Source organism: Misgurnus anguillicaudatus, chromosome 11 (genome assembly GCF_027580225.2).
Source record: "Misgurnus anguillicaudatus chromosome 11, ASM2758022v2, whole genome shotgun sequence".
In the NCBI taxonomy this organism is placed as follows: Eukaryota; Metazoa; Chordata; class Actinopteri; order Cypriniformes; family Cobitidae; genus Misgurnus; species Misgurnus anguillicaudatus.
Genome location: NC_073347.2, coordinates 32,424,310 through 32,442,999, shown reverse-complemented (window position 1 = coordinate 32,442,999; position 18,690 = coordinate 32,424,310). Strand labels below are relative to the sequence as shown.

The 18,690-nt window shown below is 35.9% G+C and overlaps 2 long non-coding RNA genes across 4 annotated transcripts; both read right to left on the bottom strand.

Moving 5' to 3' along the window:
* Positions 1–5,206: 5,206 nt before the first annotated feature.
* Positions 5,207–10,647, bottom strand: LOC141368833 (uncharacterized). Of its 2 annotated transcripts, XR_012372240.1 has the most exons (4): positions 10,292–10,647; positions 9,514–9,546; positions 9,246–9,393; positions 5,207–7,591 (listed from the first exon to the last, which is right to left on the bottom strand). It is a non-coding gene; the product is annotated as an uncharacterized lncRNA (long non-coding RNA). The 2 variants fall into 2 exon arrangements; XR_012372239.1 differs by having other exon boundaries at positions 9,514–10,647.
* A 914-nt stretch (positions 10,648–11,561) lies between these two features.
* On the bottom strand, positions 11,562–18,120 carry LOC129416862 (uncharacterized). 2 transcript variants are annotated; one of them, XR_008635595.2, is made up of 3 exons: positions 17,657–18,120; positions 12,114–12,364; positions 11,562–11,743 (listed from the first exon to the last, which is right to left on the bottom strand). It is a non-coding gene; the product is annotated as an uncharacterized lncRNA (long non-coding RNA). The 2 variants fall into 2 exon arrangements; XR_008635596.2 differs by lacking the exon at positions 17,657–18,120 and adding an exon at positions 16,671–16,963.
* Positions 18,121–18,690: the final 570 nt, after the last annotated feature.

The following is an 18,690-nucleotide window of genomic DNA, read 5'->3' as shown; positions in this document are numbered from 1 at the left end:
AGACTTTATAATTGACGACTTTTTATTGATGAATTGACTGTGCAGCAAAGGTTGTGAAGCTAATGGCATTTTCTCAACAGCAGACAGTCAATTAGCCTGCAGATGGTCTTAAAGACCAATTAACAGAATGAAGTACAATGAGCAAGAGTCGTTCAGATGAGATGAGCCTTCGCCTGCGCAGACAACGTTCTGCTGCGTAACGCCAGACTCGGAGTTAAATCTGAGAAACGGCACGTAAAAGCCTTCGGGACATCATCGCGTTTGCAAGGTTACCAAGGCGGGGAAGGTAACGCCTCAGACCTTTCACTGACCACAAACTGAAATCACTCATGAGGCGTATTATATGACGGCGTTAATAATTCATGCCAAAAGATCTTTAAGGGCGTTGAAGGCAGAGGACAGAGAATTGAACAGAAGTCCACGTCAGATTTGAGTCAGACCGGCTCTGCAGACAGCCCTAAGCGCATTATTAGTGTCAATGGCACTGGTTAGGCAATATAGGTTTAATAAATTTTAGACTGATGAAGACAGTTTAAGAGAGGATATGAGAGTCAATCTAACAGAAACCAGATAAACCAACAAAATACTAACCAGGAAACTCGCTGTAATATAAACTCATTTACTCAAATGCAAGACCTTGCAATAAATTTTGGCTGAGGTTTGCGACATGTGTCGTCTAATTCGCACACAGCATGACTTTACACACGGTTAGTAAAGCAGATCTCCCTGCCACACACAACACGGTCATTTTTTTTATTAATAAACCCAATATTTCGATAAAACGATTTCCATGTTGTAACATCACAGCTTTCAACAAGAAATAAATGTTCAGGTATGTGTCCAGATGAATGGCTCCAAAATTCATACATGGGACCAATTGTAAATAAGATATAACCTCTATGATTTATATCAGACTGTGATTTAAAACTCAAATGTATGATTTTGGCCGAGATGTTTGACAGGTGTCGTCTGAGTCTCACACAGCGTGACTTTAGACACGGTTAGTCGAGCAGATCTCCGTGCCACACACTACACACACGCTCACCTCATCTCTCTATTTGACAGTGTTGTGAGCTGTACTAATGATGAGATCACTCCTGTCCCAGTGAAATAAAATGAAGAGGACATCATTTACTATTCTTAGAGAGGTTATGAGAGTGCATATTATGTCTCTCAGGTAGATGGAGAGAAACTTGCCTGTATTATGGCAAGCAAAAAAAGATACAATCACATAATCATCTTTGTTGGTGGGTGGATGGATGGAGACGGGCAGACAGACAAAAGACAGACAGACAGGTAGATGGAGAGAAAAGACAAATAGATGCTTCTCACTATCACTTTTACTTTTCACATTCACACTTCATCATTTTTGTCTTGTCTGTTCAGGCCTATGTTTCATTTATTGAGATGATATGATTGTATTTGACTCAGACTTAGTAAATTACAAATACAGTTCTCCTCTTTCTTGCTGTCCTACCTTTAATCAAAAAAAAATCTCATCAGAGTTTGAGAGAGCAAAGGTTGTGAAGGGTGTTTGACTCAATCGTCTCACTGGCATAATCCATCAAAATTTCTCAATCCAGCGCACACACACGTTTACTTATCTACTGTATCTCAATTTGAACAAATTTTAGACTTCTAACCTATGCATAGCTTTACACAAAAATCATAAAATTATTACATTTATTTTAATAAAATATATTTTAAATTTTTTAAGTAAAAATGTAGTCATATATGCTTTTTACAAATGACAACATCCTAAAACCATATAATACATAATGTATTTACATACATACATTACATACATATACATACATACATACATACATACATACATACATATGCATATACGTATATATATATATATATATATATATATATATATATATATATATATATATATATATATATATATATATATATATATATATATATATATATATATATACGTGTATATATATATACGTGTATATATATATATATATATATATATATATATATATATATATATATATATATATATATATATATATATATATATATATATATGTATATGTATACATATGTGTATATTTATATATATGTATACATATATATATATATATATATAGGTATATGTGTATATATATATATATATATATATATATATATATATATGTGTGTGTGTGTGTGTGTGTGTATATATATGTGTGTATATATATGTATGTATGTATGTATGTATGTATGTATGTATGTATGTATGTATGTATTAGGGCTGTCAAAATTAACGCGTTAATAACGCGTTAACGCAAATTCATTTTAACGCCACTAATTTTTTTAACGGAGATTAACGCAACGCGCAATTTCTGTTTGACCCTTGGTCCAGCCCATAGTTGAATGAACAGAGACGCAGACAAATGTGACTCTCTCTAAATGAGTAAAAGGTTTTCATAGAAATAAGAACATTAAGCAAATCGTCTACCAAATCCAATGCTCTAAATGCTCGTTGGACATCTGATATGATCTTTATTTATACGTCTGAGAGGTGTAACGTAACCGTCCTCCTAATGCTTAATCTAATACAAAAATGCGTCTCAATTCATTTTGGTTTCGCTTTTATGCATGACTTAGAAAATAGACTGCAGGACTTGCTTGATGTTAAAAGAGTCATTAAGAGAGATAAAGTTCGGTACCTGATTAATGTCAAAGAGTTATTAAGAGCGACAAGACTCAAAAGCGATCCCCTCACGCTGACTGACTGATATCTGAAGCGCGTGCACACAGACGCGCGAGTGCGCGACCCGGATATATAGACATCTACACAAAATTACAGTTTTACAAATATCTGTTTTGATAAGAATTCACGCAGGTAGGCTCTATAATCTGTTATGTTTTAAGTAAATGTTTGGTTAACTGTTGGGTAAAACTATCTGATGTGTAACATTATATTAGATCACTTAGATTTTAAGCAGTCTGTCTCAATGTCAATCAAACAAAAGGAAAAAAAGTTGAACATACATTGATGATGTTTTTGCTTTGTGTGTGCTAAATCTATTAGTTTTACCAGTGATTTTAAGGTATTGATGTGGTAATATAATGTATGGATGTGGACATTTTTGTGGTAATTTGACTCTTTCAACTTCAAACACGTGTAGTTCTGTCATATTTTGTTATATTTCAACAAATCATGCATTGTTCTATGTTTTAATAGAGAATGTCAAAATATGAACAACTATTTTTTTAAAAATTTGCTAATTCCGACTCAACTTGCCTGCACAGGTCACAAATGATGCAGCAGCAAACAAAAATGGAGAAAGAAAAATCTTCTGAAAGGAAAATTCATATACAAAACAATGGCTGGTGATTCTGTTAAAATGTAAACAGGCTGTTGTTAACATACATTTGCATAAAGCATATATATATGTATATATGATTAGAATATTAAAAACCTGAAAAGTGTTAAATTAGGGTAAATTTAGAATGGATAAAAATGTGCGATTAATTTGCGATTAATCGCAGTTAACTCATGAAATCATGCGATTAATCTAGATTAATTTTTTTAATCTATTGACAGCCCTAGTATGTATATATGTATATGTATATGTATATGTATATATATATATATATATATATATATATATATACACATACATACATACATACATACATACAGTACATACATACATACATATATATATATATACACATACATCACACATATATTATGCAAAACTTTGCCCTGCACTATTAGATACTTTTTATAACTTATTAAATACACATCTATGTTTTGGTATCTCAAACTTATAAAATGGCAAGCAGGGCAAAAACTGTACAAATTAGCAGTTGTGTAAAAAAATTGTGCTCATACAAATGAATACACATTCATAATAAAATACTTTGGCATTATTTTATGTGCGAAAACTTTCCTATAAACAAATTTCACAAATATCAGTAGTTTTTGGGATGTTAGGATAATTGCAAAATTTTAGTCCAACAATTTGGATGTTCTCAAATGTCAAGGTAGAACAACTGCAATCATGGGCCTTTTACTTAAGAAGTTCACAAGTATAAACCATAAACATGATATCACATCCAGTGAACCCCATGGACTTTATAGCTAAATGAAAGTTTGTAGATTTCTCTCAAATACTGACAAAATAGCTATTTAATATGTAATGTGTAGGCTGGTACACTTTCTGTGTCAGGTGGTGTAACCATTGTAAAACTAGAAAAAAATGCTATTTTATCAAATACATTTTCATTTCTATTTAAAAAGTATATTTATGAATTTAATATCAGGGGCAAAAGTAAACAAGCATCCAAGTAGAAGTAGAAGTTACAGGTAAATCTATTGCAGTGGTCAGGCGGTGCAACCAGAAAGTCAAAGGGTGCAACTCCTATGAATGCCACTAAGAAATAATAAAAGAACACATTACGCTAAATAATTGACAAAATAGTACTGACAAAATAGCTTTGAAGTAATGTGTAGGGTCAGGGTGTTACACTTTCTGTGTCAGGTGGTGCAACCAATGTAAAACTAGAAAAAATGCTATTTTATCAAACACATTTTCATTTCTATTTAAAAAGTATATTTATGAATTTAATATCAGGGGTAAAAGTATACAACCATCCAAGTAGAAGTAGAAGTTACATGTAAATTTATTGCAGTGGTCAGGTGGTGCAACCAGAAAGTCAAAGGGTGCAACTCCTATGAATGCCGCTAAGAAATCAGAAAACATTACACTAAATAATTGGCAAAATAGTACTGACAATATAGCTTTGAAGTAATGTGTAGGATCAGGGTGTTACACTTTCTGTGTCAGGTGGTGCAACCAATGTAAAACTAGAAAAAAAGCTATTTTATCAAATACATTTTAATTTCTTTTTAAAAAGTATATTTATGAATTTAATATCAGTGGCAAAAGTAAACAAGCATCCAAGTATAAGTAAAAGTTACGTGTAAATCTATTGCAGTGGTCAGGTGGTGCAACCAGAAAGTCAAAGAGTGGAACTCCTATGAATGCCGCTAAGAAATAAAAGAACACATTACGCTAAATAATTGGCAAAATAGTACTGACAATATAGCTTTGAAGTAATGTGTAGGCTGGTACACTTTCTGTGTCAGGTGGTGCAACCAATGTAAAACTAGAAAAAATGCTATTTTATCAAACACATTTTCATTGTATTTAACAAGTATATTTATGAATTTAATATCATGGGCAAAAGTACACTGAAAAAAAAAATCCTTTCAATTTACGTAATTTTAATGTGTACATCGGTCCCACATGATCCGATTGTTTAAAACCAAAATAATTTTCTCAAATTAATTTTTATGTGTCAGACCAAAACATTTTAATTGCTTTAAGTAGTCTAATATAAATATGTTGACTCAAAGTGCTATTTCTCTTTACTATAACACATTTATTTTCTAATGTTTAAGTAATTTTATTATGTAAGGGGACTAGATTTTCATCTCTAATTCCAACATGCTTTTTTAATGCTTATATTATGGGATTATGTAACTCTAAAGCAATTTCATTATGTCTCTGGCACCAGAATAATCACTCATAATTATCCAAATGTTATTTATTTTTTTTAAATACAAAATACATTTGCATTGGCATAAAAAGCAAAGAGTTTTGTACAAATGTTTAGTGATATTGAGGCAAACCCCTGCTTTCAGATCATCAATTCATTTAAATCACTACACATTAATTCAATAACAGTCAATAACTATCACAACAATCAGCACATGCAGTACATACATAAAGGGGCAATTTCCCAAACAGGTTGTAGATTAATCCATGACTAGGCCCTAGTTATATTAGGATATTTTTAATAAAATAAAGTTTACAAACAAACCTACCTTACAAAAACAACACTGGAGTACATCTTTAGACAAAACAATGGCACTGATATATAGCATTGCAAAAGTCTGGGACTAGGAAAAGCCCCATCTGTGAAACTGACCCAAATGTTTAAAATAGTTACTATCACAGTAGATTTAGAAGTGCTAAAGCACAAACACTGCATTCCAAAGAGACATGCAAAACAGTAAGTACTATTATTTTTTAAATGGATTTACAAACTGGAAAATATCACTCCTTCAGAAAGTCAGAGCTACAGCATTTGTATAAACTGTAGGGCTGTCACTTTTGTGAAAAAATCATTTTCGATTTTTAATATATAAGTGTTCATTGAATCGATTGTAAAATCGATTTTCCATGTCTAAAAAAGACGTTTCCATTTTCAACGCCAAATAACAGGCAAATGTAAAGAGAGCGCCTGAAACGCACAAGTCAGCATTATTTCTTATTCATTGTCATTAAGTTTCGTGCAGAATAAAAAACAGCAACAGTAGTGCAACATTCTCTAAAAAATATGCAGAGTGGACTGCTGCCATAAATGAAAAACATTACTGCAGGCTTCAACCGGCTGCTTTTATGATTTAGGCAATTCAAAAATTATTTTAAATAATGATTCGATCCATTTCAAACAACTCTTCAAAAATGAAACTTTAAATAGACTTACTTGAAGTTGAGAACATGCTGTGTATTTTTTTATTAAACGTAACCGAAACTTAGGCGGCACTAGGCAGGCATAAAGAAATGCGCAAAAAGACTAGGGCCATTACAAATTATTGGTGAGGAAAACAAGTCGATCAACATTTTAGGGGTCAAGAGCAGAGCGCTTTTCATTCACTATATGTCCATCTGTTGAGAAGACGCACTCCGACCGCACTGATGTCCCAGGGAAACTCGGGTGCTTCGTTGCCAGCTGCGTATTTCGTACTGCCAATCTTCCATCACAAAAGCGGGTCGCTGTCAGCTCGCAAGGTTGGCTCCTTCTCATAACTCATCATCTCCTGTAAGGTCACAATTACGACGCTCTCTCGTGTTGCACAGGTTTATTGACGTTGCCCTCCATTTTCTTTGCAAAACACTAGATGCAGCTATTGAAAGCGTGAAACTATAGGTGCATAAAATTGCTGGGTATTTTCTGTCTAGCTTTCGCACACCTACTGCACTTTCGGAATTCTTTATTTTCTTTTTCTGCTTGTTTGTGAGTTTTGTTACATCTATATTTTTTACTGTTTAATTATTTTAAAATTAATAGTGTACATATTTGGTTAAGATCGATTGCCTATTTTCGTTTTCGAAACTTTTTTGGGATGGTCCGATCGATTGTGCAATCGATTTTCGAACGAAAAGTGACAGCCCTAATAAACTGTTAATCAAAAATTCATCAAAAACAAAATACAACAACCATTTCCAAAATCGACTCTGAGCAGCAAACTGTTAATGTATTAATAAGAGAATACACTTAAAACAGATAAAAAATTCAAAAATGAGCAGCACAGTCTTTCTGATCCTTTCACTGAAAGAAACTGTTCGTTAAAGTTACTCTCAATGCAGTTTGGATTTCCTCAAAAATAAAGCGGAGATCAGGTTTAAGGCATACATCAGCTCTAACACGATGTTGCAACACCTTCATGGCTTCCAGGACTATACAAAGATCCTCTTCTTCATCACAAGAAGCATGTTGTTTGAGAGCACAAATCCCAACATTGGTGTCTTCAAATGACCTCACTGATGCTGACTTCATCCATGCCCTGTACAAAACAAACAAATGTAGTTAAAGAACAGAAAAAAGGTTACTGTTACAATAAAAGTGTCATTGGAAATTAGTACAATGCAAACAAATATAAATGTAAGTATACAGACCCATGTGCATTGCCACAGCATGTTACAATTGGTTACAAATACATGGGTTACAAAGCAAGGCAGCTGCACTGTCCACTGCTCTGGGTGTGTGTGTGTGTGTGTGTGTGTGTTCACAAGGGATGCTCCGATCGATCGGCCGATAATGGCATTAAATGACTCGATCGGTGCTCGCTAAATCTGCCGATCTCATAAACCAATCTTTCTGTTTACTTTTGTCATCAAAAGGATCATGAATGTGGCTGCAATTAAAGACATTTTTTTACGTAGCACGAGCATTTTTACAACCCTTTGCTCATGTGCGGCGTGCAGTTTTGTATGTCTCTCTTTGCCTTTACAGAGATATGCGTATTTTCTATGAGGACGTGCTCCGGTCAACAGCGCGAGGCGTCTTCACATCCCCATCAAACAGCGTATACAACACATATATATCACGGACAATTGCATCCTCATGCCAACAGTTTCTTATTTGCATGCGTTTTAAAGTTTTGAGCGTTTAAACTTTTATTTTCCTCACAGCTGCTTGTCTGCGTTCAGCCGCCGCCCACAGACAGCAGCCTGTCATCAGTGCACGTGAACAGAGCGATCTCTCTCTCACGTCTTAAAGCTACAGTAACCTAATTCATCTCTCAATAAAATCACTCTCTGCTCTTGACTAAAGAATTTTTATACTTCATACGAATGCGTGTATATTTAATTAATACAGTAAAGTCTGTGAAGTGTTTTATTTTCAGTACTTTTAGGAGACATAAGCCTTTTTAAAGCCATATTAAATTTCTCTATGCAGAATAAATATTTGTTGTGCTTATTTATTTGAGTCACTATTAAAACAATAATATACCTAATTACTGCAAGTAATATAACAAAGGCAACATCTGTGGTATTATTTTATCTAGAAAAAAATGTAACAGTTACAGTCATCAAAGAGCTTGCATATCAGCTTTAAAAAAATCAGAATCGGTATCGGCCGATCACAAAGATTACAAATCGGTGATCGTATCGGCTGCAAAAATCCTGATCGGAGCATCCCTAGTGTTCACTACACTGGAATGAGTTAAATAAAGAGGCCACGTTTCGAGTGTGTGCTACCACACCTGAAAATCACATCAAAGGTGAATTCTCTCATTTTCTCGCTCTCATGTTGTTACAGACCTGTATAAATGTCTTTGTTCTGATAAACATGAAGGAAGATATTTATTTTGAGAAATGTTTGCAACCAAACTGTTCATGAGCCCCATTCACTTCAATAGTATTATTTTTCCCCACTATGGAAGTGAATGGGGCTTATGATTGGTTTGGTTACAAACATTCCTCAAAATATCTTCCTTAGTGTTCATCAGAACAAAGACATTTATACAGGTTTGTAACAACATGATAGGGAGTAAGTGATGAGAATTTTTATTTTTGGGTGAACTACCCCTTTAAATCTTCCCAGGTGTTTTAATGACCCGTGTGCCAAAAGATGTTGTAACTAAAACATACTAAACATTCTGTACTTCCAACAATGTTTACACATTTTTATGTCTATGAATCTATATTACTTACTTCTGTCATTTGATCATTAATTGTTTGAAGTCTTTTTGCTAGCTGTCATCCTTTCTGATAGAAGAGTTTCGTCAGGTTTTTGGATTGGAGGTCCAGGTGACACGCAGGAACATTAGACAGTAGTGATTCTTTTAAATTCAGCATTTATCTGAAAACAAATTAACCAACCATTGTATATTTGAGTACTGCGAGTAAAAGAATAATAATTGTATATTAGTTACAAAAATAAGATATAGCTCCTAACAGCAGTACGAAAGAAATGACTTACCAATGCTGTGTAGCGCATGAAAGGATGATGGACCTATAAGAGGAAATATTCAGAGGTGAAATCAACACATAACCTCAAATGATGAAGGTCACACATACACAGAACAATAATGAAATAAGTATTATATCTGTCATAGGACGCAATGTTGGACAAAATGAGATCTTAAAACAACAAGGTTCTCTTCTGAAAACGTCAGCTTTAAGGTGTGGCACTTCAAAGCGATTTTTTTTCAGTGAATATACCAGACGTCACGCGAGACATTTAAAAAAGCTTTTTCTAATAGAATCAAGTGTTGCTCGTGGCGTAGCGAAGTCATGAATAACTGATGCGGGTCTGTTCATCTGATTAAGCAGACCGTTTGTTTCATACGCAATGTCATTATTAATGTAACTTAGTCAATTGATATCATCTGGTAAATTACTTACATGGATAACGTTACTCTGGACAGAATAACTTTTGGTTAGCGTTTTATTTGTCCTGAATCTGATACGTTTCCATAGAACAGCTGAGTAAAAAGTGCCTCAAAAGTCAACTCAAAGCTGACAGTTTTCAACTCGGATAAAACTACCAAACGTGAAATAACGTTAAACAGCTGACATTTTTAAAACGCTGTGTTTTTCTTTATGAGCTTGACTGACTGTTAACTTACTCCACCAACCTCCTCCAAACTAATATTTACTACAAGTCATTGCAATGGCTACATATTGTAAACAAAAATAGTCTATCTAGTGAAGATATATCACGTATGAAGCGAACATAAATAAATAATAGAACTTACTTTAATAACGTGGTGTCCGTCTGAGAGAGTTCTTCTGACTGACTGACTGCGTTTTGGCGCCCAAAACAAACGATCTTTATTCTTCTTTTATGGCAGTTGACGTCCTTTTCATTGAGCTATACTGCCCCTGCTGCTCAGGAGGTGCCGTTTTGTGTGCAAACCCAATTTTTTGCTTTAAGTATTCAATTCAATCAATTTTAATCAATGTGAGAATAATGTGTTCATTTTACATTCAAACAAAACATTTTAATCCTAATCAATTAAATTATGTTTACACAAGGAATATAAATATTTTGTGTTGCATATACATGTTTATTTTATTTAAATTCAAAGACCCACTAAGTCCATTTTTTTCAGTGTATACAAGCATCCAAGTAGAAGTAGAAGTTACATGTAAATTTATTGCAGTGGTCAGGTGGTGCAACTCCTATAAGTACCGCTTAGAAATAAAAAATACATTACGCAATAAGTGTAATAACCTCATAATGTAGCTAATAGCTTTAGTTTTAACAAAAGCAAGCTATTTATATTTTAAAACTATTTTCAGAATTATCATTTTAAATGCCACTTTCAAATAAACACGCAATCAGCATGACATAGTGAGTGCATTAAAACTTATCTGCCAAATAGACAATGATTGGTTGTACCACCTGACATTTTTTTAAATGGGGATCAATGGCGGCTGGTGACCTCTATTCCGAGGGGCGCAAATTCAAAATATGTGTTTGTAGCATCATGTGTGTTGCTCGTCATTTAAAAATATGTGTTTGTTGCGTCATGTGAACCATGTGCATCATGTGTCATGTCAAAATAAGTGCACATGCGTCGAAAGGGTTTATGATAAAAGAGATGTTCACGTTCACAAAAACTGATTCCACATGCGATTCAGCAAGTATCTGGCGTCTCTTTTATCATAAAGACTTTAGTTGAGTGTGCAACAGACACTTATTTTGACAAAGACATGAGCTCCACACATGACTGGCTAAATACATTGTTGTGATGAGCTTCGCATCATGTGCCTTCGAAAAAGAAGTCACTGGCCACCACTGATGGGGATATCAAAAATATTGTGAAAGAAATCACTAAAATGTAACTTTTCAAACATATTGTTCCTGACTGACTCTGAATTATGCATTACATGCATTTTTTTTTATTTAAAACTACATTTTTTGGAGCATGTTTTGCTACTTAAGTACTGTATATGAGTGTGTTAGCATCATTCACCCAGTTATCAGTCAGGTAATAGAAGACCTATTGGTGTTTTTAAAGAAAACCACTCCTTAGATTATCATTGGACAAATATTTTAAGTACATCCGTCTAATACGGGAACACATCTGAACATGTTTCACGTGATTTGCTGCACCTCAAAGCCATGAGAAAGGAGAGTCATGTTCAGACCGCCCAGCTGCTTCTTCTTGCATCTCTAAATCTGGAGCATGCTGCTGATGGACCTGAAATGAGAGCTAAAAATCAATTCATATAAAGATCCACATGAAACCTAAACCTGTTACACATCTCCTGTTATCTTAAACGCTACAGACAATATTCAGACACACTGAGCCAATAATCTGATTACTAACATAACACCATTCAATACATTTGGGTAAAATATGAACAAACCCAATCGTCTGTATTTAGGTTGGTTAGGTGGGTTCATTTAAACCCATCGTGGTGTTTATTAAAATTTTACCCAAAGGGTTGAAACAACCCAGAATGTTTTATTCAAAGTGTCGAGAGAGATAGAGAATAAAGAAATAAAGCCTGCAGAGAGCAGTCACAGGCATTTAAGCACATCTGATACGTAGGTGATGAGAGAATTACCTTTAACTCACCACCAATCAGAGATGAGCGGCCAGGGCAGAGTTTGTATCCCTTTTGGCTGAGGTTCACAGTCTCTCCATCAGTCTGCCATCAGATGAGTCTCTGAGTTTTCCTGCTGCTTCAATCGGAGCGACTGATTGATATTCCGAAGCTGTCTGCTCCAAACACACCAAACACTAAAGCTCTCCATGACACTGGTGGCCTCTCAGCTCATGGACAACAGAAAGCAGATAGACACCGGAAAAGACCCCCTGTCAGAAAGAGAGAGAGAAAGAGGGAACATTTCCAGAGAAAGCAATCTCCACTTTGCTTTGTTTGAAAAGTCCAAGGGACAGAAAAATCAATAACAGAAGCCACCCGGACAAGAAAAACAGTAGAGACAGAAGAAATTAAAATGTTCAAACACTTTCAGTGGATCAACATGAGAAGCTGTCCACAAACTCTCTACACAACAGATGTTTAATGGACATGCCGTTCATTTTTTGATTAGTCACTCTGCGTTTCAGATAAGGTTCTTGTATTTATGTATATCACATATCAAGGTCAATTTAATTTATACCAGTTTTTTATACAAATTCATGTGCCCTCATAGTCTTTAATCAAAAACGCAAATATCCTCGAAACGATCTCTCTTTACTTCTGGTTATATGGTATACGGACTACCGGCACAACCGGGAACTTGACTGTAAATTTTGTCACCGCTCCTTTTTCGGGGAAAACAAAGTAGACTTCTCATAGACTTCCATACAAAATAGCGGAAAAAAACAACGTTCGCACACAGCCGGCAATTTTGCCGCTATGAGAATAAAAGGGACATGTTTTTATATTGATCAAATTAAATGTGTTAATGTATCTTTCGCGCTCTATGGCAGGCAGGGTGGAAAGATAATTACTCGACATGTTTAATCTGAGTGATTTCTTAAGTTATTTACGCCTGCCGGGTGTGTACGAACAGTGCTTTGTTCCGCTATTTTGTATGGAAGTCAATGGGAGGTCTAGTTTGTTTTCCCACAAAAGTGGGCGTGAACCTGTTCAGAGACATTTCATAACGTTGCACCGGTTGTGCGTATGGCAGGTGGGCGGGGTCCGGGAAAAAAAAGCAACATGACCCAACTTAAAATCCACGTGACTGCTGTGACGCGGATGACGTGTTATCCTCAGACATGTTCGCAATGTTAGTTTTTTTTTTTTTTCAAATTTACAGCATGCGTCTTCCTCAGGCTGTAAACGAAGCCTGAGCGCACCAAAAAACTAAAACAAAAAACCAGCTGGGGCGCACCAGATAACACCTCAGCCGCGTCGTACGTCATCTGTGTCACTGCAGTCATGTGACTTTAGTCTTGCGCATGCGCTTCACAACAGACGCGGAAGAGAAGACAATACTGAATAAAGTCTGAATTTTTATTCTTTTTGGACCAAAATGTATTTTCGATGTTTCAACACATTCTAACTGACCCACTGATGTCACATGGACTACTTTGATCATGTTTTTATTACATTTCTATACATGGACAGTATACCGTTCATAGATTTTCAATGAAGGGTCAACAAGCTCTCGGACTAAATATAAAACATCTTAAACTGTGTTCTGAAGATGAGCGGAGGTCTTATGAGTTTGGATTTTCCTCGGTGTGACGTATCTGTCCATCGAGAATTCAATTCAATTCAATTTCAATTCAATTTTATTTATATAGCGCTTTTCACAATTTGGTAATTGTATCAAAGCAGCTTTACATAATAGATGCAGTGAAAAGCACAGAAAATCGACTGATAGCACAACATAATAAACGATAGCACAAGCAGTTAAATTTGCTATGGCTATAAATCAACATTATAAGCAAACGTATTACTAATGTAACGTATAGAAGTTAAGCCCAAAAAGGCTGCCTCCCCGGGTTGAAAAACCCCCTAGGAGAAAAAAACCCCGGAATTTTAGCCGGGGAAGTAAAAAAGTCATAGGAGGAAAAAAACCTTGGGAGTTATATATATATATATATATATATACATATTTATATATACACATTGAAACGGAAGGAGATTAAGCGGAGATTAAGCGGAGATTAAGCGGGTTCTGCCGGTGGTCTTTGGTCAGGCATCAGCTGGACATCACGTTGAAGAACAGCTAGCAGATCAGTTGTGTGCCGACTTTCACATGTACCGGAACTGGATCTGTTTGTCTCGTCCTCGGGATCAAGGACGAGACAGGGAGAGAGAAACAAAATCTTATTAGCGAATTAATTGTATAGTTGGAAAATGGGTCACATTGCTAATCGCTGCTATCTTTTCCTCTCGCCATTCCTTGTGACCAGAAGTAAAGATATATTGTCTCAAGGAGGGAAAGAGATTAGCGTTTTTGATTAGAGATTATGAAGCCACATACAAAAAAAAAATATACTATTTTATTGTGACCAAGTTAGTGTATGTTATTATTCTGGTGGAAAAGAAAAACTACACCTGAGTTATGTTTAGGGCTGGGCAAATTTTTTTTGATTGATCTTTTTTTTAAACGTGGTCGATTCAAAATCGATTCTCAAAGAGCAGAATCGATTTTTTTCTTTCAAATTTATTTCCACAAACATTGAACGTAAGATTAACGTTAATCTAATTACTAGTCTTCTTCACTAGATGTCACCATCAAGTCAGAGGTATGGAAGTATTTTAGATTTCGCAAGCAAGACGACGACGATAGTGTTGTGGCTTTTAATTTCTTTTTATTAATTACCCACTTGTAAACTGTTGTTCACTGTTCTTTTTTATTATTATTAGGGATGCACGATATATCGGCCGACATATCGTTATCGGCCGATAACTGCTTTTTAATATTATCGGTTATCGGTCTGATAGCAAAATTAGGCCGATAAATGAAATCCGATAAATGATGGATTATTTTGGTTTGTTGAACCACTTCACTTGCTCATTGCTGGCCATGTGGAGTTTTGATTGGTGCTTTCTGTGACATAGCACGAAGATGACACGTGTTGCGGGCTTAAGAAGAGTATGCTATTCAAGCGCAAAGACAAGATGTCCGTGGTCTGCGAGTTTTTCATTGTGAAAATAATATGAATATTTATCGGCCTATAGATATCGGTTATCGGCCCCCAAATTTAAAGAGTTATCGGTATCGGCCAAAATTTCCATATCGGTGCATCCCTAATTAATTCATTGAGTTGAATCGAGAATAAAAAACGTACCTGAGAACAGGAATCGAAAATTGAATGGAGAATCGAAATCGAATCGATTTGATAGCTTGTGAATCGAAATCAAATCGATCTGGAACATCTGAATCGATACCCAGCCCTAGTTATGTTAAAAATAGATTAGGAGCAAAAAAGCATATTAATATACATACTATAAAGCAGTGATAAGCGTAGTCTGTTAATGTTGTACTAGTTAGGTCCTCTCATTTACCTGCTGAAAGCTCAACCTATCAGCAACCAGTATGGTTTCGTAAAAGAACAGTTCACCCCCCCCCCCCCCAAAAAAAACAATTCATGCCATTATTCATGTGCAAATTTTGTGTTCAATATGGCCACTGCCCCCTATGTCTATAACCGATCGATCAAATTATTTAAGTTAAAACACAATCCCTTTAAATAACAGGCTATTGTAGAGCTACTTTAGCCTAACATATTGACCATCACAATGAGATCAGACGCTAGACTGAAATAGTTTCGGGAAGAGAGGGATATGAATAACAGAGAAAGGAAAGAACAGAATTTAAAAAACGATGATAGGTCAGTGTGAACACTAAAAGCCCAGGATTGAGTGCTAAATTAAACCTTAAGTGTGTATTAACACGGGATGTAATTTCAGCTCAACTCCCAAATAATTAAACCGCATCAGACACCCAAAGTCTCCACTCACCCCACACCCAGATCGGACTAACATGACAGTAAATAACAACGCTCAATGCTGACCGTCTTAATTTTGTTAGAAACATCTTCATGCTCGCAAAAGCTAATACAAACCCACACGTGCACACACACACACACACACACACACTCCATTAATCCAGTCAGTGGTAATTTGCTTTCACTTGCTATCACCCAGAACAAATCGTTCTGTCTCAAGAAAACGTTTGCAAGAAATGTTAGAGAAACATGAGGCCAATTGAAAGAGAACTGAATTAGGAAACAGGACGCTGTACAGAAATCTGTTGATCTTACACGCGTGGTTGGACAGTCGCTGTTCTTATAGAGGACAAGGGTTTGAGTGGATTAGAGGTTGGACTTGAGCACCCTTAAATCCCTGCTAATGCTGTTATACCGTTCTGCGATATCCTATCAAGATAAAACTACAGGAGTGTCTGTGATGGGGATTGTGGGGCAATCTGACACCCATATTTATCTAAACCCCGATAACAGGGATTGGATTCTGACTATTTGTAGAAAATTGAAGGAAGTAAAGGGTGTACCAGCTAGAGCAGTGGTCTCCAGCATGGTGCCCGCAGGTACAAGGTTGCTCGCACGGAGTCTGGTTGCCCGCCAAAGCACATTAAAGGGATACCAAAAAATTAAAATTCTGCCATTATTTTCTCATCCTCATGTTGTTACAAACCTGTATGAATTTCTTTTTTCTGATGAACACAAAAGAAGATATTTTGATAAATGATGGTAAACACACAGCAGATAGTGACCAATGACTTCCATAGTAGGAAAACAAATACAATGGAATTCAATGGGTACCATCAACTGTGTGCTTACCATCATTTATTAAAATATCTTCATCATTTATCACAATACTTCCATAATATTTGTTTTCCTACTATGGAAGTCAATGGTTACAATCATAGACTGTAAAAAAAGATGGACGAGGCCTGTTCGCTCTCTTCCATTTGGTGAAAAGCGAAGCCGCCAGTGTCCCGATACGGCGCTGACATCTTGGGTCTTGAGTCTGCGCAGTCGCGATTTTGGGACCAGTCCTGCGCAGTAGTGAGCAGGAAGTAAAGCTCTGAAATCAAGGCCCCGCCCTCGCAGAATGTGCATATCACAGCTGTCAATCATGACGTGACACCACCGTTTTTCGAGCATTAAATAACTAACTAAAAACAAACTTATTTTTAAAACAAACACTTGAATTTACATTAGCGTGATAAAAACTACAGTAAATGACAGAAACCAGCTTCGGGAAAAAGATAATTGAAGTGTAATTACATTTTTTAGTTGGTCTCAAGTCCCATTGAATAACATGGGGAGGCGGGGTTTCTGACCTATACGGGACCAGTTACTGGGGGTCGAATGAGACGTTTTGGCTTCACTTTTCAGGGCTTGTGCGGCACGCTTGGTTTCAATTAGCTGTGTGTTTTTCACCTTTCTGAGAATGAGAAAATGATGACAGAATTTTTATTTTTGGGTGAACTATCCCTTTAATAGAATACATTTTAATATTTATTTATTGCACAAGACGGTTTCAGCAGTAACGATGTAAACAAACGGCTTTCGTGGAACACACGCAACTTCCGGTAAACTCCGCTAAGAATCAATAACAACAAATACTATTAGAGTAGTTTATTTCTGACAACAAGCAAAATAAAAGTAGATTACCTTAGTTCTTATTTCATAGCTAAAACATCCATGATCGCCGTCTCCCCCTTTAGGTAACCAAAACATTTGTTATTTTTGATGGGGTTGTTCCAGAGTTCATTTTAGCCACTAGTCAAAGCAGAACCCGGAAGTAAAGTTCCGACCAGAGGCGTAACCGCGACAACGCACGTGCGTATATTTGCTTGGCTTCGTTTATGTATGTTAACATTTTAATAAAATAAAATCAAGTAAAACAATAAAAGTTTTGAGTAGACTATATCAAAAAGTAGCCCTCCAGCTTGGTATATCTATTGTGGTGGTAGCCCTTGCTCACAACAGCTCGGAGACCTCTGAGGCGCAAATTTCGTCATCACAATAGTACCGCACACCGTCGCGCATGCGCATACCACAGGATGCGTTGAACGTCTGTACATGGACGAGTCAAATATACTATGCAAGGGTGCGCGTTTATAATCATATTACATGTATGAAGACATTTAAATGTATTAGCATAGTAGAAAATCATCAAATTACAATAATAAAAATATTTTATAAATGCTGAACTACACAGAAACTCGTTGGGATATTTTGGCTACATACATCTCAAAAATATTTTCTCTCTAAATATTTGATCTGCCCATCTGCCTGTTGACTCACTGGCAGTACTGGATGAGCCCTGTTTGTAACTCACACAGAGTCTGGCAAACAGACCATATGAAGATGATATTTGATTAGACATTTCTCTCTTGCTGACACAGAGTTGTGAGACTGATGTCTGACTGGATCAAACAACACCACGACACGCAGTGTGTGGCAGAGTATGCAGGAACACAAATATGCATGTTAAGTATGCTTAATGGGACAATGCGTTAAATAGCCATTTGTGTCTGCATTTGCGCACTTGCAATTGGCATTACATGTTCAACTGTCTTTAAAGGAAAACACCACCGTTTTTCAATATTTTATTATGTTCTTACCTTAACTTAGACAAATTAATGCATACCTATCTTTTTTCAATGCGTGCACTTTGTATGGAGCATTGTGGGTGTGTTGGC